At 44.7% G+C, this 23,371-nt stretch overlaps 1 protein-coding gene across 9 annotated transcripts in view; it reads right to left on the bottom strand.

Annotated features, from left to right (window-relative positions):
• The window catches only part of EPB41L2 (erythrocyte membrane protein band 4.1 like 2), a 145,676-nt gene that overhangs the window by 74,396 nt on the left and 47,909 nt on the right, over positions 1-23,371 (bottom strand). The window contains exon 1 of one of the 9 annotated variants that reach the window (XM_080929358.1): positions 14,722-14,761. The exons of the other annotated variants lie outside the window; for them this stretch is intronic. The gene's annotated coding sequence lies outside the window, so the exon portion shown is untranslated. Of the gene's footprint in view, positions 1-14,721; positions 14,762-23,371 lie in introns of those variants that run through there. 9 annotated transcript variants of the gene reach the window in all.

Raw genomic sequence — 23,371 nt, forward strand, 5'->3', positions numbered from 1 at the left:
TTTATCAAAACCCATGTTTTGTTCAGTCCCTGTCCCCTTACTCATCCATGCACATCTGGGAGGGGTCCCAGTGTAGGTGGGCTCTGTTGGTCTAGAGCAGTCCTGAGGTCTCCCATTCACATGATTCGAGAAAACACTTCCTCCCTCTACAAGGGAAGTCAGCTTTACTGGCTCTGGAAACTGTGGGAATGCTGTAATCATCCCCAATACATTGGGAAGACAGCCTAAGGACGAGTCAGCTCAGGACACAGAGCACTAGGGGAAGTTACAGAAAAAGGACCACGCCACCAAGCCAGACCCAGGCGGGTCCCATTTTCTGTGACACAACATAACATACTCTCCTGTGGCTGAAATGATTGCCAAAAGGCATTCAGAAGTTGACGTGACTAAAGGTGAGCAAGGAGTTGAAATTAAATGACAGTCATTTGCTTGCAGTCCTAGTGAGAGAAATGTACCCAAGGTCAGGCAGGTGTTCAACTATGACCTCAACAGACAGGAAGCTAAGGTTAGAGCTCAGTGCAACTCTTATCTGGGCTATTAGAGAGAGAGAGAGAGAGAGAGAGAGAGAGAGAGAGAGAGAGAGAGAGAGAGAGAGACAGAGAGAGAGACAGAGAGAGAGACAGAGAGAGAGACAGAGAGAGAGACAGAGAGAGAGAGACAGAGAGAGATGGAGAGAGAGAGAAAGAGAGAGATGGAGAGAGATGGAGAGAGAGAGAGAGGATGGAGAGAGATGGAGAGAGAGATGGAGAGAAAGAGAGAGATGGAGAGAGATGAAGAGAAAGAGAGAGAGAGATGGAGAGAGATGGAGAGAGAGATGGAGAGATAAAGAGAGAGAAAGAGAGAGATGGAGAGAGACAGAGAGAGATGGAAAGAGAGACATGGAGAGAGAGACAGAGAGAGATGGAAAGAGAGATGGAGAGAGAGAGATGGAGAGAGAGAAAGAGAGAGAGATAGAGAGAGATGGAGAGAGAGACAGAGAGAGAGATGGAGAGAGAGATGAAAAGAGAGAGATGGAGAGAGAGAAAGAGAGATGGAGAGAGATGGAGAGAGAGAGAGATGGAGAGAGAGAAAGAGAGAGAGATGGAGAGAGGGAGATGGAGAGAGATGGAGAGAAAGAGAGAGAGAAAGAGATGGAGAGAGATGGAGAGAGAGAAAGAGAGAGAGAAAGAGATGGAGAGAGAGAGATGGAGAGAGAGAAAGAGAGACAGAGAGAAAGAGATGGAGAGAGAGATGGAGAGAGAGAGATGGAGAGAGAGATGGAAAGAGAGATGGAGAGAGAGAGATGGAGAGAGAGAGATGGAGAGAGAGATGGAAAGAGAGAGAGAGATGGAGAGAGAGAGAGAGAGAGAGAGGGAGGGAGGGAAGGAGGGAGGGAGGGAGAGAGAGAAGCCTATTGAAAAAGAAAAGAGAAATACACCTACAAATATACAATGGAGGCACTCCCTAGTCACATGACCACCGAGCATGCCTATTGATACAGGTGTGTTCAGATACAGATGTGCTGAAGAGTATCTGCCACAGCCGCCATAGAAATCAATTGATCAACAGCTATATCCCAGGGAAGAAGATAATGGTACACACCTTTGATCGAAGCACTTGGGAGGTAGACAAGTCTTTGTGAGTTTGAGGCCAGCCTGCTCTACATTGTGAGTTCCAGGCCAGCCAGAGCTAACAGTGAGACCTTATCTTAAAAAAACAGGAATCTATCACAATCCCAAATACATATTTTAAATCAATAGTCTCACTAACCTAAATTTTAGTTTGAAGGCATAGTATGTGAAAGAAATAATGTTCATGTACACACATGTATCTGCTTGTAGATTAGGGACAAACAATAAATGTTCACATGCACACGTGTAGCTACTTGTATCCTAGGGGACAATCAGGAGACTCTCCAAGAGTAAGAGTGTGGGAGTGAGAGAGAGGTGCAGTTCGGAGGAGTTCTTACTGAGCAAAGTTTCAATGAGATGAAGTACTTCCACACTGTGTAAGAACAGATTTACACCCTGCCTGCCACACAGCTCCAAAGAGAAACAGCATGAGGACAGACAACTTCCAGGCTGCCCCTACTCAGAAGCATGACACTGATTTCCTGGTGAATGAATCTCTATATAATGCTCAAAGTAATGAGTTCTGCTAGCCTATTTGAAATATTCCACAAATCAACCTCATCCCACACAGACTGTTTTAAAACCTATGTGTTTAGAATAGTAGTCCTTTTACAGAAGTATTTTCATGGGCCTTCAAGATGGCTGAGTAGGTGGAGGCCCTGCCACCAAGTCTGCACTATGCATTTGATCCTAGGACTCACATGGTCTAGAAGAGGTATGTCTCTAACCCTTGCACCTTGGAATGCTGCACACCTTATATACACTTATGTAAATGCAATAAAAAGTAAGACCTATCCTCAGTTCTGTACTTGAGACGAGAGGCTAGAGCTCCTGAGAAAGCCCTGCTTATTCCTTTACCCTCCCAACCTCAGGCAGAAGTGTCTTCAACGGGACACTGTGGTGCAGTGAAGCCAGTCACTGCTACTATGTGCTGAAGGAAGGAAGACAAGCACACACCAGTTCTCACACAGTACAGAACCTTTTCAAAGGGATGAGAGAACAGAAGGGAAGTATAAGACAGTCACAGATAAATGTTCCTAATCCCTTTCAGCATCTTCCTCCTCATTTGTAGGAAAATGTCACGTTTCCTGTCCACACCTCCTCACTGGCCACATCTGCTACCATGCGCCCATAAAGAGGGACATTTTTCTGAGATGAATAAAACTCCATGTCCCCAGTACAATGTCACACATCCGGTGGCTTCTCAATAATTCTTTTGCGTTCTTCCTAGTAGCTAGCAAACAGTTATTAGATCCTCATCAAATAATACTCTATGGAAAAGAAAAATACACTAACGGTTTCTCAGAGCAGAGTCAAGACCATCATCTCTCATGTTTCTAACCGACACCATGAAAGTACCTTTTCTCAGCTCTCTACAGCTGCCTCTTCATAGGCTGCTCATCCAACCATAACACTCAAACTTGGTGTCCAGTGGTAATCAATAACCAGTTATCCTTCTGTGTAAATAAACTCTTAGTCCTACGGCAACAAACTAACAACTGTATTCCTAGAGGCTCTTCCCACATAAGCTAAAGACAAATCCACCAAGGTTAACTGCATGGGATAAACACACAGGCTGCAGACGCTGCATTTTAATGGGTCATAAGACAAAAGCTTGTCAGAGTCAATCAATGTCCCAGACTATGACAAGTCCACCAAGCTGGGGCCTGCTTTCAAATCCTCTTCAGTGTAAGCCCGGGAATGCTGCAATGTAAACATGCATGCTCTCCAGGAGGCAGGGGGAAGGAAGGGGGGGTGATGTCCTTCATTTCAGCAGGGCAGTCCGGTGGTGTTAACAGAACCTGAGACTTCCAGCCGGTCACGGACACCACTTTCTATTGGTAGACAGTAATGATAAAGCCAAAGTAAACAAAATTTACTTAATCCCATATAAATGTCAGAATCTAAGCAACTGAGTAAATTTCCTCAGTATGGCAAACTTAGGTATTTAGAAACAAAAGACAGAGAACAACATTCTGCAAAGAGCACACAGCTCTTGACAACAGCAGCTGCAGATGCTGAAACTGAGGGAATTCCCACCTCTAAGAGCTAAACAACAATTCCTTTTCGTCAGATACATTAGGGAAAAACCTATAAACTAGTGCTACAGAGACTTTCACCCTTTAATGGGGAGGAGGGACCCAACAAACTGCAACAGACCATTGCCTTCAGAGTGCCTTAGAAAAGTCTCACGTGGCTCCTCAGGCAGGAGGCGTGTGAAAGTAGAGGGTGAGACAGGAAGACAGGTGGGTAACAGACCAGCCTCACTGTTCTCACAGGCTGCATCCAAAATAGCCACTTGTGTTAGGTAGACCACACTGCCCACGCAGAATCAACATTTGCCTAGAAAAATGCACACAACTAGTCTGAACGAAATTGGGGCCACTAAAATGCACAAATACATGCATGTAGTCACACACACACACACACACACACACACACACACACACACACACAGACACACACTTTTAAAGGGCCTTACAGCAAATATAACAACATTCTATCCCCGGAGCATACATACTCAAATCCCATCCACTCAGTACACTGGCTACTCCACATTTTCAACCCCCTGGACAGCTAATCACACTTTCACCAACAAACTTCCTTTCACAAGAAGAAACAAACAAGCATGCACCAACTGCTCCAACTCTCCTGGACATACATACGCAAGTCGTGTCGTGTGGAAGCACACCCAGCCAGCTATCTCCTGTTTCCTGCCATTGGAAGCCTGTGGAAAGCTGATGAAATCCAGCCCCTAAAGCTTAGTGAGCAGGCCCCACCCAAGTGGACCCTGCGGGAGAAGGGCATGCTCAGTAGAGAAGCTCAGCTGGCTTCCAAGTCACTTCATTCCTCAGCTAGAAAATGCCTGTGGCCCAGAGCGCTTCCTGCTGCCTGTCCTATGCAGTAACTACACAAAGACTGTTTCGGGATAAAACTGAATCCTGGAGCTGCGGTTTTCACGACTCAATCATCCATCACTAAGAATGCCTTTCACGTTTAGTTAGGTTCTTTACATTTTATCTCTTAGAGAAGGAGAGAGGAGGGAGAGGGAGAGACAGAAAGAGATGGAGAGACAGAGAGGCAGAGAACAACTTCAGCAAGTCAGAACTTCTCTCATGTGGGTCTGGAAATCAAACTCAGGTCACCAGGCGTGGCAGAAGGCACCTTCCTTCACCCACTAAGCCAGCTCACAGGTCCCATCAGTTATGGCAGTAATCTTTGTTCCCCTCAAGAGCCAGAGATTCCAACATCAGGCATGAGAAGCTCTTTTGAGCTGTTGCTAAAGCTGTGCAAGAAACTCCCTAAGCATCCCAAGTTACTGCTGTTGCCTTTGGTGGCCCCTAAAGGTGAAAGTGAATCTGTATTGGGGGCACACCTCAGATACAGGGCCAAGAGGGCTTATGTTGGGTACAGCAACGTCTACAAAGGTTGAAAAGAGTTTTTTCCAATCATAAGAAAAACACTTTAGATATTTCAATAAACAAGATTTCACCTGTACCAAATGGTCAAGAAAGAATAAGGTTTTCTTCATGAGAAGACTTACTCAAGGTAAGTTTTTGTAATAGCTCCAAAAAGATTCCTCTGTCAAACTACACAAATGTAAACTTTAGTGTTATTCTCTATAATGAAAGCAGGCTATTCCCAGTTTTCACTGCACAATGAAAGAACAATTTGCTGAGAGTCTCAGCAGAACCCATTGTATTTAATTCAAACTATAATCCTTTACTCATAATTTTAATGCTATGCCTATTTTAAGCCTATTTACACTTATTATTCTGTACATTAGAAGCGTATACAAGGATACACATCATGGTGTGTAAAGGTCTGAGGACACTTACAGGAGCTATAGTTCTTTCTCTCCCCACTGTATGAGTCTCATATACTGAACTCGCATATTCAGACCTTATCCACTGAGCATCTCACAGCCCTTAAAATACATTTTTAATAAATATTGGTCATACAAATTTATTACATGTATAGTTTCAGACTTTTTCTAAAACGTACTGCTCTGTGGAGTAAAGAAACCCAGCAGCCACTGACCTGTGTCGCCAACACCAATGACCAAGGGATTAGCCAGCAGGTCTCCAGCATTAGCTCAAACACCTACCACACCTGCATGTCCTTCTTTTCCTTACCCTAGCTGTAGGGTGAGAAACATGCCCCCCTAAAATCTGCACTTTGTGCATGGAGGCTTTAGGATAGAAGAAGGTTACATTCAGAACGAGGGTGGGGAGAAGAGGTTCTGATGATAGTAACAGCCTGTGAGAACACCAGACAGCTAACACCAACTTCCTAACTAAAGCCCAGAAGGGTCTTAAATGCTGCCAATTCCACCTTGGATGTGCGACCTCTGGAAGTTGGAGAGAGTGACTCTGGACGTCTCAGCCAGTCTGTGGTGCTTTGTCACAGCAGCCTGACTCCTCACAGCCACGAATGTCATCGCTGCTGCTCAGAGAGAGACCAAGAGAAAGAACTGAGGAGCAGGGTGGCTTCTGTGGCACCAGGATTTAAAAATAGGACCCACAGATGTGCAGTGTGTTCCCACACTCACGCATTGGCACGCAGGAAGGCCAAGTTTCACCTGTCTGCTTCACAGCAGCGACTTTATCATCAACCCTGACACCTCGGAACCCAGAAATGGAACAGCCTTGGACGCTCAGCCACTGGACTGTCAGCAGAGTATTCACAAATGTCCAATTCCATGTAAACTACCTGTTTCTGAAAATGATGTTAGACAACTCAAAAGTATGCAAGCTGAAACATGGCCTGCATTTTGTTAGCAGAGTCTTGTATATGTTACATGGATCTTTGGAAAAATATTTTTAAGCTCTATTTTTAATGCTGTATCAGAATTATCATAAAACTGAAATAAGAAATTTATCCTTAAAATGTGGTTTATATAACTAGTCAAGAGAACTGTTTGCATTATTGTAGGGTAGAAAGCATCCCTTGTATACAAGCGTCTATAGAGATTTTAATCTTAAACCTGGGGTAACTTGATATTTTAAAACTGCTTTTCACAGAGAGAGAGAGAGAGAGAGAGAGAGAGAGAGAGAGAGAGAGAGAGAGAGAGAGAACGCTCACACACACAGAGGACTCAACCTGGCATCACCCTGAGGAGTGCAAACTCAATACAAGTTCTGGGTATCATGAAAGGCCAGGGGCAGCAGAGCGCTTTAGAGGCATCTCCACTCTGTGGGCCTTCCTTTACCAACTCACCATCACCTGCCAAACCAGGATAAATGCAAACAGCACAATTTCCTAGCAGAGCCCTAAAACCACATGAGAAGCCCTACCCCACCCCAAATAAGCATCTCTCTCTGTTCTCAGACAATTGAGCTGACTGAGGCACAGCGTTCCCACCCCCCAACCGTTGTGTGAGACCGTACACCTCCCACCCCAGCACCCCAACATGGACAACTTTTCTGACTCTTTAAATGGACGTTCATTTTCTAAAACTCTGTTTTGTCTTAGGACAGCTGCTACTGGCCCGTTGACCTGGGGTCAACAGAAGACAGAGGCAGGAAAGGGAGAACACCTGTTATCCAGGAGATCCTGGGCTCCAACGTGCACACCGTCTTTGGAACACACAGCAGCGTCTTGATTTCTTTCAGGCTCTGAATACTGACTGATCTGTAGCTGAGTCATCTGCACATTTCTTGCTTAAGCAGAGTCCTGGCAACACGATGCATACATGTTCCTGAAATGCAGGCTTCTTCTGATGTGGAGGGAAAATGCACTTGACTTTTTCAAGGGTTAAGGAGACAAAGTAGGGGTAAGCACAAGGGAAAGAAGAAAGCAATAAGGGGGCTGGGGGTATAGCTCTGTGGAAGAGAGCTACATTCAGTTCCCGAGCACTGGCATGCATGTGCACATACACATACACAAACACAAACACACATCCCAAAATAAGATTGTGGTTCAAATTTCCTGATTAAAAAGTTACTGCTTTGAAATATCAAAAAGTATTCTGACAAAGCTCATAACGCACACTCTTAAAAGAAAAAAACAAAGACTATAGCATAACAGAAGTTTACAACTGGACTAATGTCAAAATTCAGCAAAGGTGTCTGTTCTCCATTCTACGCTAAGACTGTCAGAAGCCAAAAGAACAACTCGCTGTCAGCGATCTCAGTCTGCTTTGTGGAAGGCACGGTGGGCAGATCCCAGTCTCAGAACGAATGATAATGAGCTGAGAAAGGAGGCTGCTGGGAGCAGAAACAGAACAGATGGATGCTCTCCGAGCTAGTTAAAGCCGAGGACTGGCTACACTCGCTACTGTACGGCTCCTACGGTTCTCTGTTAGCTTTGGCTTTCAAGCCTGGCCGTTCAGAGCTCACTTTGATGGCATGACACCTAGCGGAACTCCACTCTGGTTTGCTCTGGGGTCTGCTGAACCCCAATGGGAAGAAGTTCTCCCAACCAACAGTGCCTCAATTCTTTATTGGAAATACTTAACAAGCGTTTGCTGAATTCCTCCTTCATATCAGACCAGATACAGGAAATTTAAACTACAGCAGGAGACAGACACATAAACAACTCATTAGGCCACATGTGATAAGAGAAGTAGGTACAGAAAAGATGCAGGAGGCACCAACTCCCCTGGGACATGCTCTGCAGTGAACAGATGCTACTGTTCAGTAGTAGCAATACCCATGTTGACTTAAAGACGAACAAGCAAATAAAATTAAATTACTTGCCATAGAGAAAATCTCCAAGAGCACAAACGAAGGCTCTGCCAGCCACTGTGCAATACAACTCAATACAACAAAATGAAGTTTTTACAGACTCAAAGCCAAAGCCGAAATCCGTCTCAGCGTCCATGCACCTTGCTGTGGCCCTGAACAGACGGGAGCCTGACCCACAGGAGACCCACAGGAGGGTACTGTCTAGAATGCAGTGAACCAGAACACACATCAGACCCTCATTCACACTCCCAGCTCCTTGTGCTCTACTACAGCATGCCCTGCCTGGCTGAAGGAAAAGGAAGACAAAACTAAAGGAAAGAAAACAGAAAGGCGGCACTTGACTCTAACACAAAGCCCACCAGCTCCAGAACAGGAAGTGCAGATCTATTCTCAGCCTGCCCCACCTTCTGTACTTAAGAAAAAGCCACAGAGCTGGCCTTAGCGAAGTACAGCTGTAAACCCAGCACTGTGCGGACGGGCCCAGGGGAAGATGGGCAGCTCTGTGAAGCTCACTGACAAACACAGAGTCAAATAATGTCCAGAGCAACCCAGAAAGACGTCCAATGACAAGCTCTGGCCTCACCAGGCACGCACATGTACACACACACATACACACATGTATACACACCCATACACACATGTACACACATACATACACATGGTGACCCACTCACACAAAGCACATTGATATTCCTCACCCATTTTTTCTTAAGCTACCACTAACATAAAGAGGCCATTATGGTCCAGTGGCTAACAGTGTGTGTTGCCAAGCCTGACAACCTAAATTCAATGGGATTCATGAGGCTGGGGATGTTCCAGCTCTCAAAAGTTGTCCTCAGACCTTCATACTTATTCTTGTCCACACACAATGTAAACAAGTTATAAGACAAAAATCAAGCTATACAACGCCAAACACTTTTTAATAGAACGATGGCTTCTACTAGAAAACAGGAAAGGGTCCAGCACAGCCCGGGGCAGTACGCCCTGAGCTCAGTCTACCTTCCAGCACTTCTGGAGATCAGCTGGCTCCCAACCACAGATGTACTAGCGTCCTATCTGGAACTAGACTTCTGCATGTGTTTCTGTGACTTCAGCACTTAAACTTGAATTGAGAAGACAATCATAACCTGAGTAAAAAAACACACTCTCAACCCAAGTGCCCCTCGGTCCAACACAACACACAAGTATGTGTCAGCAAGCCCGCACACTGCTCAGTACTTTTGCCTACGAGGTCTTTTTGGTTCTGAAGCTACAAGCACCTAAGGATCGTGGCCTCGGGCCGAGTGGGAGGCTGGGACGTGTAACTGGGAGTGTTAAGGGAAGCAGAGACAATCCAACAGTAACGGGAGAAGCTCCCAAAGTGACCTTGAAGGAAGGAGCTTCCAGGGCAGCCAGTAAGTGGGTGTGAGCACATTCCAGACTGTGGGAACAGTGGGGAAGGCCCGAGACCATTAAAGATAAATGTGTTGTCGAGAACGGGGAGTACCTCATCTGCCTGGAACATGGGGTGGGGAGTGGAGATGGGAAAACCGGAAGCAACAGCCAAACAATGCATGGTCAGTGCTGAACTCAGATGTTCTCACTCAACCCTCAGGCCATGGAAAATTATATTAACTTTGTGTCTCTGGAAGACTGCTCTGGCAGCCATTTGAGAACAAGTGATACAATGAAAGGAAGCTGATAAAATGCTCGCCCCACATGAAGTACAAACAAAGAGGTGGTGTGCAGAACTGTCTGCTGGGCAAACAGACTGGAGAGCAAGCCAGGGGGCGAGGCAGCAGAGAGAGTTCCTAGGTTGCTGGAAGTCAAAAGCCAAATAGGAATACTGCTGCCTAAAGAAATTCCAAAAAGACCAGGAAACGGGAACAAAGGAATCAAGAGCTACTCGGATGGTACTTGGACTGGTGTCTACACAACAGTCAACTGAGAAATGGAAGGCTGAGTGGTGATGGACAGACAGAAGCTCCCACTGCTAGGTCAGCTAGTGTCCAAGTGGACGGAGCCCCGGGGGAAAGCGGATAAGGAAGATACTCCAATGAGCTGGGTGACATGACAAGAGGGAGCCACCCAGATACACACTGCAAGCCAGCTGTGGGGACGCTAGGAAGTGTGGTGCAGGAGGAAGAGGTAAGCAGGCCACAGAAGCTCTGTGGAAAAGGTGGGGACGCAGTGACTACCACATCACAGCTGGAAGGGTGACAACAGCCACTTATGTGACTTTAAAGCACTTCAGTCCCACAAACAAGGAAGAAGATCTCTTCTGATGCGTGACGTTTCCTCCAGAATGCAGGTAAAGGACCTGGAAGTGGAGAACTGTTAGGCTAAACAATTTCCAATTAGAAGGCATTGTTTCCTTCTGTTTTTTTTAACTTCTCAATGTTTGGAATTTCCTGTATAATCTTTCATCATCTGATATATAAACTTGATCTGTAAATCAGTACTTAGTAAACTACCGTGAACACAGCCACTGAGTGCCAATGGCCCTGTCTGTATGAAGGCTGAGAACCCAAACACTCACCACTGAAGCTGAGGAGTTGGAGGAGGGGGCAACGTGTTCCCATCAGTGTTTGCCAAGGGCCTGACTACAGTTACTTTACATGACAGAACAGCTACAACTGTAATTCCTAATCTGAAACTGTGAGGCCTGTGTCAATAAAAGCTCAGCTCACAAGACAAACCAATGACCACCAGCGCCAACGCACCCCATCAGAACATGTTCTGACAGGCCTCCTTTTATGGAGCTGAGCCCTCTCCAGGGCAGGCTTTAAGATCTTCTGACCATGCACATAAATACCGTCTATCTCTGGAACATAACCAAACAGCACAGCTGCAGGACATCTTCCCTGCTGCTGTAAGAGACCGCAGCTCTGCCCTTTCAGAAGAGACTATAAAAGCCAGAAGCAGGACTAGTTTCCCTATAAACTGCTTTGTGGAACTGCACTCTCCTGATCCAAACTGCAGGGGAAAAACTAATATACATAATATAGTTACTTTACCTTAAGATGCAAAACTTGAGAACTTGAGAAAAACCCCATCTGAACCTAAACTAAGCTTAAGTACATGAACATATCTACAAAGTTACAGCCTGCCACCATCACCTCAAACAGGAAATTTAGATCTACAGTGGCAGAATTTTTTTCAAACTTCCAAGTAGTAGTAGTAATAAATAAAAATAAAATAATTTGCATTCATATTAAGTTATTTATTTAGACTTTACATTTGTGTGTGTGGCTACTTCAGAGCAGCTAAGACTAAAAAACAGCTATCTTAAACCCCTGAAGTAAGCCCGAAACAGGCTCCAGCAGCCCAACGGGCACCTCCTGGCACTGTCACTCCCACGGCGACAACAGATTGTCCTAACCAAATACTTCACCTGCAGGCAAGAGAAAAACCAACGCCTACTTTTCAACAACCAAAAATAAATAAAAGTGAAGATACAAAGAAATAGGCCTTCCCAAAGTTCACTACCAAATCTCAAACCCTAGGATTTAGATAAGCACCAGGTGCAGTTAGCCACTGCATGAGCATCTTCAGGAGTTGAAGACGGAGACCCTAAAACTGACCAACTTCTCTGACAATAATCATTCTGAACCACAACCACAGAGAAGGAAATAAGCAACTGTCAACAGAGGAGCTTGGAATGTTACCTGCAACTGTCAAAACACTGAGGGACAGCCCCTGCCAGCGTGCAGAAGTGACCCTGTTCAGACACACTAGCAGACGTGGCTCGCACTGCTGTTTTAAAGGAAACAAAGCATTTTACTCATCACGGTGACTCTGCCTGCTTCAGGAGCAAGCTCTCCCAAATTACAATCATCCTCACTTCTATTTCAAATCTCTGCAAGGTAGTATTTAAAAATTCATTTCAAACAATAAAATAAGATTCAAGAGAAATTAAATAACTTCCCTCAATGGCACAGAATGTAAACCCCATGATAGCTAAGCACCAGTCTTGGATTAACACAAGCCAGTTGAGCTCTCTCTAGTTCAGCATCCTGACCACTGAATGTGGAGCAGAACCTTAACCTATTCTGTGGGAGGCATTTTAACACGGCACTGCAGCCTTGCATAGGTGTACACATTTTAAACCCAACAGTCTAACCAAACACAGTCCCATCTCCCTACCATTCACATTTGGATACAGACGTTTCCACCCACAGGGTTGCCTGATTTCTACTCTAATAAATTTTCTCAAAATCATTTTTAGATATATACAATAAATTATAAAATGTGGAGAAAAACAAACCCACCACTTGGATCTTTCTGTGTTCCAGACAGACAGACATAGACACACAGACACACACATGCACACACTACCTGGCATTTGATGTTAAAGCACTAGCAATGGCTTGGTACATCAAAAGTTAAACAAAAGGCTTTCCCTGTTTGCTATATAAGAACTATAAAGTCGTTTTAAAATGTATGTCCATATACCAGGCGTGGCTGCACATATTTTGAATCTCAACACTAGAATGGCAGAAGCGCATAGATCTCTGCAATGCTTCAGGCCAGCCTGGTCTACAGAACACACTGCAGGCCAGCCAGGGCTGCACAGTTAAATACTGGCTAAGGAGGACAAGGCATGGAGGGGAAAAAAGGTAACAAAAAAATCCACAGTACTTCTGAGTTCTAGTTTATTATACAGTGAGTTTGTAAACAATCCTTGTACTTGCTGCTTTCCATGCTTGGCCAGCCTCTGCAGGTGCACAGCACTGTAGGTGCACAGCCTCTGCAAGTGCACAACCTCTGCAGGTGCACAGCACTGCAGGAACACAGCCTCTGCAGGTGCACATCCTCTGCAGGTGCACAGCCTCTGCAGGTGCACAGCCTCTGCAGGTGCACAGCCTCTGCAGGTACACAGCCTCTGCAGGTGCACAGCCTCTGCAGGTGCACAGCCTCTGCAGGTGCACAGCCTCTGCAGGTACACAGCCTCTGCAGGTACACAGCCTCTGCAGGTACACAGCCTCTGCAGGTACACAGCATGTGGGGCATGCTGGTCCACACAGGATCCTGGGCCATTGTTTGAGTGTGCCGTCCTGGCTCCTGGAGTGGATCCTGTTTGCTGTGAAGTCAGAGGGCAGCAGCAGAGGCCAGCAGGCACCGTGAAACGGAGTTCACCAAGGAAGGACTCTCAAGCAAATGGGGATAAAGATGCTCAACACCATAAAGCATCCTTACAGAGCACTACTGGGACCTACATCTTCTACCCAGCCCCCATAAGCTACATGAGCTCTGGGCCTGTGGTGGCCATCATCTGGGAAAGTGAGGTCCTCATCTCTACAACCGTGGTAGGACACACTGACTCAACTGAGACAGCCTGGGATGGGAGGACACTAGGGAGATTTCATCTGTGATGCTAGCAGACAGGGCCAGAAGGGTCAGCTGGGGTTCCAGGGCAGCAAACTGGGGAAAGGGGCAGCCAGCTGCTCCTACCACAAGGGTTGAAACTCTGGTGTTCACCCAGGGCAAACTACCACTGTGAACAAGAACACAAGCCCATATCGTTCCCATCACCAGACCACTTCCTGTTCACCATTTCCCCCACCCCATCCCAAGTGAGCTTAAGCCCCAACTTTATGTGTATCCTTTTGTATCCTAAGCCAGCACAAGATTAGATTATACCCTATACAAAAGTGGAATTGTAAAAGATGATCTGGGGGCTGGAGAGATGGGTCAACAGTTAAAAGCACTGACTGCTCTTTCTGAGGTACTGAGTTCAAATCCCAGCAACCACATGGTGGCTCACAACCATCTGTAATGGGATCTGATGCCCTCTGCTGGTGTGTCTGAAGACAGCAACAGTGCAGTCACATACATAAAGTAAACAAATCTTTAAAAAAAAAAAAAAAGATGACCTCACCTGCCTCAAAGGAAAGACATTAAAATCTTCTACATAGGAAAAACAAACAATAGGGTGTATGTACAGACACATGCGGCAAATGGCCCACATACTGCTGGTTTCCAGGGTTCCAGCTACTGTCTTCTAGGGTGAGCTCACAGCTCATATCACATCCTCTAGCTGATAGCATCACCGGAGTTAAGGGTTGGAGAGAAAAGGTATTGCAGATTGGAGTTGTGACTTGAAGAAATCTGAAAACAACTTTGAAAAACAGGTTTGGCTCCAAGAACTATGGAGGCAGCTTTAAAAAGTGAAAAGCAAGACACACGAGGTGTTCTGGGAGAGAAAGGGTGTGGACTACAAGCAAAGAGCCCTTGAGCAGCCGCTCGATCTAAGGCACACGCAAAGGTAAGTTGCTGTAACACTGCATGCAAGGACGGTTCAACAGAGGGCAACCAATAAACCATATTAACAAAATGGGGAGGGGCCATAACAAAATGGGGAGGGGCCGTCCAGGATGATTTCAAGGCGGAAAGTAAACCTTAAAAAGTCCAACACCCTGAGTCAGGCAATGGTGGCACACCTTTAATCCCATCACTCCACAGGCTGAGGCAGGTGGATCTCTGTGAGCCTGGTCCATATAATGAGTTCCAAAACAGAACAGCCAGGGTGTAGAGAGAGAATCAGCCTGAAAAAGAGGGGAAGGATGAGAAGATAAGAGAGAAAAGAAGAAGAAAACAAAAAACGGAGAAAGGAGAAAGGGTGAGAGACAGAAAGAGAGCAGTTCCATCATAGACAACAAAGTACACACAAAGACACCTTCTCACCACAGTGAAGAACACCCACCAGAGTCTACCCTTCACCACTGTACTCAATGGGAAGACAGAAGAGGAGGATTCATTCACAGTACTGCCCAGCCTCGAATTCAAAGTTCAAGCCAGGGTTGTTAGGCAAGAAAAGTGGGGGGTGGGGGGGCGCGGGACATCTATGTTTTTAAGAAAAATAAAAAGCATTAAATTAAAAAAATAAAAATCACCTAATAGTAAATTATCTCTACTGGGAAATACTTAGAAAAACTGTAAAGAGCAGTTTTAAGACAATGAACCAGATCTGCAGTGATTAATATAGAAAACCAGCTGCAGTTCTACACAGTGAACACCACGAAGAGAAAATGCTTCCACTCAGCTTCAAGAAGAGTAAAATGTGGAGGAGTGACCTTGGCTGAGGAAGTAGCAGACTTCCACACCAACAGGAGAAAACAGAGAAGATGTGCAGGAAGCTCAGTGGGGAGAGTGGGCGGAGCCAGGAGACTCAGTGGTGCAGACAGAGGAAGGGACCAAAGGGCAAGCTGGCTTCTGAAAAAACGACAAGAAAATCCGAAAAGCATGTAGAACTGTAAAAAAAAGAATTTTAAAAGCTACATGTTAGTAGCTAAACTGATAATGAAACATAAGACAAAAGTGAGCCCCATTTTAAACTTAAAACACTACATTGAAACACTGTATCACTAGAATAAAAAAGACATAGAGAACAACAGTCACTGTTAACCCAGAAACGGGAACGACAAGTCTATTAATATGAACAAAGTCTTCCAACAAATGGTGATGGGACAACAGCTACCTTCACACCAAAGAAAATGTGAGCCCTCGCCTCACACCCAGATACAGCTGTGGAACGAGCTTTCTGAGTACAACTCTGTTCCCCTAAGAAGGAAGGTAGCAATTGAATGTGGGACTTCATAAGACTAAGACACGTCTGCACAACTTTAAAAAAAAATCAGCAAAGAGGAAGCCCATGGAGTGGGAGAGAATGTTTGCTAGCTATACATCTGATAAAAAATATGCAGAATGAACTAATATAGTAATACACGCATATGTATATATATTCACATATTCATACATATATAACAATACCTATCCATACATATACATACATACAGATACACGTACAAGACAAATGACCCATTCAAAAATGGACTTGGGTTCTAAGCAGAGTTTTTAGACATACAAATAAAACTGGATAAGAAATATCCAAAAAAGCTGTTCATTATCACTAACAATTAGAGAAATGCATATGAAAACGACTCTGAGGTTTCACCTTAACTGTCAGAATGCCAGAATGAACAAAACAACTCACAACAAATGTGACAGAAGACGTGGAGAAAGGGAACCCTATTCACTGTTAGTGGCATTGCAGAGTAGCCCAGATGCCCTGGAACGCTAAAAGTAATGTACTATATGACCAAGCTATAGCACCTGCTGGTATATGCCCAAAGGACACGCTACTCCACAGACCCCAGCTCAGCCATGTTCACTGAAGTTCTAGTACACACATAGAAAATAGAAACAACCTCGGCTGGAGAGATGGCTCAGTGGTTAGAGCACTGACTGTCTTCCAGAGGTCCTGAGTTCAGTTCCCAGCAACCACATGGTGGCTCACAACCATCTGTAATGTGATCTGATGCCCTCTTCTGGAGTGTCTGAAGACAGCTACAGGATACTTATATATAATAAATAAATATTAAAAAGAATAAAGTAGAAACAACGTACATGTCCTCCACCTAAAAATGCTTAATGACGATGTGGATCGTAAACCCTGGAGAGGACTACCAGCTACGAAGAAGATAAAATTTGCAGATATGTGTAGTTCATACCCTTAGTGAAGAAAATGTATGTTTGTAATAGACAAGCTGTGGCGTCCAGTCCTGAGTGACACTCCTACCGTGGAACACTAGCACCCGAGGCTCAGGGCTCACTGGAGAAGAGAAAAGGTTCTAAAAAGTCAGGGAATGGGAATTTTGCTGTGAGATTGTCTCTCAGGAAGCTGAATGTCTCTCAATGTCTCACCAACACGGCAGTGTAAACATCACCTGAGCAGGGACACCAACAGACGTGCTAATGTGAAGGGGAAGCCCTGTAAGCCTCAACTCTAGACAAAGAACCACAGGTAACTGTGGAATGCTGAGAGTTGGAAGAACACACCAAATGACTTCCATACCAAACGTTTAGCCCTGAAAACAAGTACACAAAGAAGGACATAAACACTACACAATGCATGCGCGTACACATCAGCAACAGGAAAGCTATGAACTGGAAATGGAGAGGAGGCACAGTGGACGGTCTGGGGAGGAGAGGAAATGGGGATATCTAAAATGCTTTTAAATTATAATTAGAAAGAAGACAAGATATAGTCACGTTTCATGTGTCTTTGGAGGGGGAATGAGCTTCGGAAAGAAAATAAGGTCTCCTCTCTCTCTCTCTCTCTCTCTATATATATATATATATATATATATATACATATTTTTTTTTTTTTTTTTTTTTGGAAGAACTAGAAAAGGGAGTGTTAAAAAAAATCTTTTCAATGTCTCACTGTTCTAATAAACCTACTCCTTTGCTTCCCACCTAGGGGTTGGGGCTATTGTTTCACTGGATATCAACATTAAAGTCGGCTATGAACAAACTCACCTGTGAGAGCTGTGACGCCGATAAAGTCAGCAAATATTCAATTAGCAGAATGCTGAGAATGGGACCGAATAGATTGATGGGGGGGGGGGGGGGATCTGAGCAGCAGAGCCTTTCACTGAAACCGTTATCACAGGAGAAACAGTGAGGAGATGCACGCAACATTAGATTGGGTAAATGGAGGAAAACTGAAATTACCCAATTAGAAATTACACGCGATCATCTAAAGGCACCAATGAGAAGGCAGAGAGTGTCATGCTGGATGAAAAGGCTGCCGCTAACTTCATGTCACATTCCAGAAACAAAGCCCAGGGCTCGGCTGGCTTAGGCAAAGCAGAAGTGGTGGGCTCCAGGTAACAAGAGCGGCCAGTCGAGGATGTGGAGAAAGAGGAACACTCCTCCACTGGTGGAATTGCAAGCTGGTACAACCACTCTGGAAATCAGTCTGGAGGTTCCTCAGAAAATTGGAGGAACCAGCTATATCACTTGTAAGTATATACCCAAAAGATACTCTAACGTAACAAGGACACATGCTCCACCATGTTCATAGCAGCTTTATTTATAGTAGCCAGAAGCTGGAAAGAACCCAGATGTCCTTCTACAGAGGAATGGATACAGAAATTGTGGTACATATACACAATGGAGTACTACTCTGCTATTAACAACAATGAGTTCATGAAATTCCAAGGCAAATGGATGAAACTTGAAGCTATCATCCTGAGTGAGGTAACCCAGTCACAGTTTACTTCAATGCAAGACTGTCTGATTGCATTAAGGGATGGTAAATAAATGAAGGAAGGAAGGAAGGAAGGAAGGAAGGAAGGAAGGAAGGAAGGAAGGAAGGAAAGAAAGAAGGAAGGAAGGAAGGAAAGAAAGAAAGAAAGAAAGTCAGAAGCAAATAACAAAAAGAAACTGTCTGTTTCTAGGGAACAACACAGTTCAGTTTACCATTTGCCTTCATGGTTATTATATAAACTCAACTCTGTTACAAATGAATGCACTAGTCTAGTGGTTCTCAACCTGTGGGCTGTGACCCCATTGGAAACTGAACAACCATTTCACAGGGGTCACGTACCAAATATTTAACAGTTAGGAGAAAGAGAGGGGGAGGGGATCAGGATCATGTATGGAAAGAGATGGGGAGATGTACAGACGGTCAGGAAATTGAACAGAGGTGTGTAGCAATGGGGGATGGGGAACTGGGGGTAGCCACCAGCAAGTCCCAGATGCCAGGAAAGCAAGAGACTCCCAGAATGCAATGGGGATGACATTAGCTGAAATACCCAACACAGGAGAGGGAGAACCTGTAGAGACCATATCCAGAGGTTAGGCATGGCCCCCGGGTGGCCCCACCCTTCTAAAAAATATTAACCCAGAATTGATCCTGTGTAAAGGAAATACAGGGACAAAGTGTGGAGCAAGAACAAGGACTGAAAAAAAAATCATCCAGAGACTGCCCCACCTGGGGATCCAGCCCATATGCAGACACCCAACCCACACACTATTGCTGATGCCAATTAGCTCTTGCAGACAGGGGCCTGATTTGAATGTCTACTGAGAGGTTCTGCCAAAGCCTGACAAATGCAGATGCAGATGCGCACAGCCAACCATTGGCCTGAGCATGGGGATCCCAATGGAGGAGCAGGGGAAGGACTGAAGGAGCTGAAGGGGTCTGCAACCCCATAGGAAGAACAACAATATCAACCAAACCGATCCCCCAGAGCTCCCAGGGACTAAACACCAACCAAAGAGCACACATGGAGGAACCCATGGCTCCAGCCGCATAGGTAGCAGAGGATGGATGGCCTTACCTGGCATCAATGGGAGGAGGCCCTTGGTCCTATGAAGGCTCAATGTCCCAAGGTAGGAGAATGCTAGGATGGTGAGATGGGAGTCCGGGGGAGGGGAGCACCCTCATAGAAGCAAGAGGGAAGGGGTGAAATGGGAAGGGGAAAACCAGGAAGGGAGATAACATTTGAATTTAAATAAATAAAATATCTGATTAAAATGTGTATCTCAAAAAAACCTTTTTGAATAATTTCAAAACTATTAGTTTATGCAACAAATAAAGTCATAACAATAGCAAAATTACAATTACAAAGTAGCAACAAGAATAATGTCGTGGGTGGGAGTGACTACAACATGAGAAACTGTAGAGACCCTTCCTAACTGATCTAGTCTAAAATCTTCTGAGAGCATCACCGCTGATAGCTACATGCCTCAAGAGGTCAAGAGAAGACACAGCTGTAGCCCTTCTACTTGCCATTTCTAGCACTAGACCTGGAAAAAAAATTCTAGGGTTTCTCCAAATTCATAGGAGCAAAACTGTCAACAATGAAACCTCTGAGGGAGATAACACTCTCTGAAGACGGGACAGACATTAAGTCAGAACCTGATGCTCATTGATCAAGACCTCAGTTTTGTACAGACGAATCCTTGAACTTGGAAAACACCTACCACAGACCTTACACTGGCTTCTTCTTGCCCTTCTACTGAGAATGATCAAACCCTTGTACACAGAAATGAAGGTGCTGGTGCTCATTTAAACAGGCTGCAATGTCCCAGGCAAGCAAGCGGATGTACAGAAGGCCAGTATAGGAACCGTCTGTCACTGCTTTATTCCTTTCCCCTCCCTCATCTACCACATTAGCAACATGGCTCTAATTGTCTTTAACATAGGCACAAAATGTCATGGAAGTCATACGGAGACTATGATTCCCTGGGGATGGCAAAACTAGTAGACAACTTTCCTAATTATATTCTAATTTAATAATTTAAGCTAAAGCCTTTAAATATGTCAAGTTCATGTTTCACACAGTAGGAGGCATTTCTTACTGTGTACTTCTGAATCTTCTGTTTCCCCTTATAGACCTTAATTCTAAGAGAACAGTATTTCTTTCCCCTGACTTCTAAAATATCTACTCTAAAAACACTAACATCCAGCGTTATCTGAACTTTCAACACAACCTGAAAGTGTCTACATATGTGCTATTCTCTTCTAGGATTTTTAAAGCTTAAAATCACAGCCGAAACACTCAAATGACAACATGTGCTCCGTAAATTACTAAAAATAATATGAAGGTGCATATGCTATGAAGACGTATCCACTTAATCCACTTTGTGTGCTTTATTCTTCTTCAGAAAAACTTACTCTTCGTAAAAGAAAAGCATGGACCTTATTTCTATACTTTTGAGAGGTGAAGAGTTTACAATCGTGGCAGTAACTTGTTTCTCTTGGATCTAAACACGCCCATTGGCTTTAGAGACATGCTTGAGCAGAAATCCTGCATGGCCCTAAATGATACTTCCTGGAAGTTCCAATGCAGGGAGAAGACTGTAGCAGCCTTTAACCTATAGGACAGACCCAGCATGTAATGGGTGAGTACTGGAACTTCTGCTGAGATTATGAGCAGCAGCACAGAATCATGGAGCAAAGGTTACTAAGTCCCCATTCTAAAGAAAGCACAGCAAGACAGCATGGATGCATTCCTCTCGTCCAGACTAACTGCCGAACGTCCTCAGTATCTCCTCCACTGACCACGTAGTCATTTTTTTAAGTCTTACTACCAGTATCTTACGACCTCAGCAGCTGTTTTCTTATTTGACAATAAATCTCCTCAGCCAAGCATGTAAAAATATGGACATAAAAGTGCTTTGTACTGAACGGCAGCAATTGCCAAACTCAGCTCCTCAACTGGGCATCTCAACTTCCCTTCAGAAATTTGCAGCTAGAGGCTTGACTGACATTGTCTTTAAAGTAAGTAACATTAAAAAAAGAACAGTAACTGCAGTAATACCAAGGCTATTGATAAAACTTCAAAGATTATTTTTGTATGTACCTAAAATTATACACAAGGTTATGTGTGTGTGCTTTTGTATGTGTGTGGCTGTGTATGTGCACATGTGTGTATGTTAAAGGAAATTAAGCCACTTGAGCTGACATTGCTCCCCACCACAACCCCAGCATGAGACACCTCCTTTCCAGTGGTTGGCCAGGGTAGTTCACTGACCCCCACAGTACACAGGTAATGTGTGTAGTCTTGGGGGTGGCCCCTCTGACTGAAGATAACACACAGGGGACAGGACTGAGATGATTCCAGCTAGATCTGACCTAAAGCCTCCTTTTGAAGTCTGGCTTCCTTGGACCAGAAGATAATTCTATGGAAACTGTCAAGGGAGGAAGCAATTAATAGTCCCTCCCAGCCCTCACACCCTTCAACTCCAGCCATACCAACTTCTGCAACAAGAAATGCATCTCCATGCTCCCGTGTGCACTGATGCAAACCTTCATCTTAGGTCTAAGCTGAATTCTCATGACTACACTTAAAGCAGACAAACCAACAAAACTCCAGCATGACCTTCTAGATCTAAGACTGAAAATAGGCTCTGCATGGCCAAACCCGCAATGCATCTATTACTGGCTTTACAGACACCTGGGCCTGAGCGAACCAATACTAATTGTGAGTTTATGGTGTATATATATATATATATACAAATAGCAGAAGCCATGAAACAGAAATCTCAATGACAAACCACGCCAGCTAAATCAACCACTAGCAGAATAAAAGTAGGTTTCAGAATGTGTACTAAAATGAACCAAGTATAACACAACTGTTTTCACAATGACCCTGAGACACAGCGTGGCACTTGAAGCAAGTCCTCCCCATGCAAAGGACAGAAGGAGACTAGCCAGGCTCCAGACAGCACTGCTCTCTCTCGCCTTGTCCTCCACACAACCAGTGCCAGTGCGGAATGAGATGGGGCCGGGCGAAGGGGCAGGGCAGAATGGCAGGCCTGACAATGGCAGTTACCACTGACCTGGGAGGGAAGGCAGCAGAGCCAGAGAACCAACAGCCCTGTATTCCAGAAGGCAAGACATTCCCTCCAGAAGCAGCAGATCAAATAAAGCTTCAAGATTTGCCCTGGAGAAGTAAGAGCTGGTAAGTGTGTACAGAGGTGCATGCACACACGTGCGCGCGTGCGTGCGCGCACGCACACACACACACAGACACAGACACACACAGACACAGACACACACACACACACACACACACACACACACCGGTAACTTTCCCTTGTCCTACCTGTATAAACCTTTCCTCCCTCATTGTCAATACTAATCTGACATATTCAGTCATTTCCATGACTGAGAACCATAGCTTATCTTCCCTCCCAATCCTTTCCTACTTCCTTATGTTCTCCTTGGTAATTTCAGTTTGACCAATTAGGATAAACTAGACTGCAAGGTTTTAACTCAGTAAGAAATCTGCTTTTTCTGACATGTTGTAATGGAATTGATTAACAGGATCTGCCTATACCAATTTTATATTTAAAGAAACAGATGGGACACAGGGCTTGAAATCACGTCAGACTGGCACAGTTGATGACCCCCAAGTCCAGGTAACAGGAGTCAGATCCCACCTGAACCAGCCCGTGAAGTCTGAAACTCACAGGTCACAGTAAGGCTATTGACCAGATCTCGATTGCAATGGCTCCCTAACAGAAAGAACCTGCTCTACTTCTACGATCTCAGAAAACACCTAGAATGGTGGCCTCATCCGTTCCGTGTCACAGCTGTAGTCAGTTAACATACACACCTGCTACTAAATACCAGCTTGCAAATGAGGTTGGTGTTTCCCAACACAAACTCTACCATGTAACAGTCTGTGGAGCACAGATGTTTTTTGCCCTGTTCTGCCACAGGAAGGTAAGTTTTAAAAAGAGAATGTTGTGTTAATCCACACATGCATACTTACAAACCAAAGACTAGGA

This window comes from Micromys minutus (assembly GCF_963924665.1).
Source record: "Micromys minutus genome assembly, chromosome: 15".
NCBI classification, from domain to species: Eukaryota; Metazoa; Chordata; class Mammalia; order Rodentia; family Muridae; genus Micromys; species Micromys minutus.